This window comes from Dermacentor variabilis, chromosome 8 (assembly GCF_050947875.1).
Source record: "Dermacentor variabilis isolate Ectoservices chromosome 8, ASM5094787v1, whole genome shotgun sequence".
Classification (NCBI taxonomy): domain Eukaryota; kingdom Metazoa; phylum Arthropoda; class Arachnida; order Ixodida; family Ixodidae; genus Dermacentor; species Dermacentor variabilis.
The window spans coordinates 71836269-71838331 of NC_134575.1; the positions used below are offsets into that span (position 1 = coordinate 71836269).

Genomic DNA, 2063 nt, shown 5'->3' on the forward strand with positions numbered 1-2063 from the left:
CAGCAGAGTTTACTGTAGGCCAGCAGACACAAAAGTCACAATCTTGGGCTGGGGCACATAAGCACGTCAGACACACGGTGCTGCCGTAAACATGGTTGTGGAGTCATGTGTCAAATTTGCTACCGGATGTGTAGCGTATTTATTTCTTTATTGAAATTATTCGTTTAACGCGTTGCAGACAATGTAGTGTGTAATTTGCGTGTGTTACTTCAAAATTAAGTGAGAATGTCTGAAAAAAATGTTGTGCTATATGACCAGCAAGAGACAGTTGCAAAATCGTAACTTGCGCATTTTTTCTCTCACTTCAGTTGCTGAGCACACAAATATGGACATAAAGTGTCCAGATTTTGTCCTACCTACCTCTTGAAGACCGCAGACTTGACGTGTCGTGTCGGAAATAGTACCGAAATATTTCTTTTTAACCTCTAGGCACCTGCACGTAATTTTATTGCGACATCAGCTAGAAACGTAATTATGGTTTTCCTGTATCCGTACGTCCGCCGATACTTCAGTTGCACCCTTTACTGAAATGACAGCGTGGTCGGCTGTAGGTATTACTATCAAACAGACGTCGTTATCGCGTTGTCGCCAGGCCATTGTGTAAGGCGCTGCTTCACGTCGCCAAAGTGCTAGGGCAAAGAAAACTGCCCTCAGGAACTTCCGCATGTGCCGCAGACAATTTAAGCCCCAGGTAACCTGTTCGTAAAGCATTGCACTTGAAGCAGAAAAGAGAGTCGACGAGTTTGTTTCCTTTGCGCATACTAAAGGATAGATGCTGCGTGGCACGTTACGCGTTAACGCGTAACGTGCCACGCAGCAGCCTCGTGAAGCAATATTGACATCAATAACTCTTCGGGCAATGAATACAATGCCTGCTTAAGTCATCAGCGCGAAGAAAGAAAATTTCTACGAACCTGCGGCAAGGGAATGACCCCCTCACCAGAAAAGGCGGGATCTTGGCCCAGTGTCTAGACGGCCAATCTAAATATACTTGTGAATGCCACGTGACCTGCGACCGGTCAGGGGGAACACCACGCCTCTTTTCAAGTCCCTCAACCACCCGAGATAACCTGACGGCATTCATTGTTACGTGTATCTCTATGTATCTAAATATTAAGATGTATCTGTATCTCTAAATATTAAGATGAAAGCCTTAGATGATTGCTGGGTCGAAAAATTCGATTTCCAGCATTATGTCACCAAAATTCATAGGGAGTTGAAACGCATAACTCTGGTGAGAACCTCTGGTGAGAGTCTAATCAGTTATCTGGTGCATCAATTAGAGAGAAGGTAAATATTATCGGCGACCTTTGGTGAGAGTCCAACCCTCGACCTTTGGTGTTAATTGGCGAATTGTGCCTTCAGTTTCTCATAACAAAATGTGAAGCCGAGGCTAAGGATAAGAGGCCCCAGCAAGATCTGTGGTGTTAAGAGAAATTTAGTTAAGACACAGGTAATCGAGATAGAGTTAATTAAGGCACTAGAACCCATGACCCTTGGTGGGAGAAAACAATGGGAAGTAACAACGCATTCGAATAAAGAATGTCAATTAATTAATGTAATGAATGTCTTGTCAGCGCGGCAACAAACCCCTTAATCCTCTTTAGCGTATGCTAAACTGACTGCCAACTTTATTCCTTCCATCTCAATAGTTCACCACATTCTAATAAATCTTCTTTGGAGTTTTTACTAGATTAATCATCATATCTCGCCCGTCACTTGGTCTCCTGATGCCCATGGCTCGTGTAGCTCGAAGCCTTTAATCAACGTTACCATTTAGTAACACCGGACGGAAAGGCGTGATGAACGAGAATCCGGCGTCGGAACAATAAGCTTTGTGCGCCTTCGTCCTATTCGGGTCACCTGACTGCATTTATTGTGACGTCGGCGCAGCCTAAGGAGGCCAGACATGTATATCTTTTATTCTCTCTTTCCATCTCAGTCTTTCACTATATTCTTATAAATATTTGAAGCTTTTACAGCGATTGTTCATTTCTATCCCAATGCCTTGTCTCCTGACGCCCATGGCGATCGTCTAGCCCGAAGCATTTAGGCAATACTAC

The 2063-nt window shown here is 43.9% G+C and overlaps 1 long non-coding RNA gene across 1 annotated transcript in view; it reads left to right on the forward strand.

Moving 5' to 3' along the window:
- LOC142590323 (uncharacterized) overlaps positions 1–2063 on the forward strand; it is a 246836-nt gene that overhangs the window by 124914 nt on the left and 119859 nt on the right. The window lies entirely within an intron of this gene.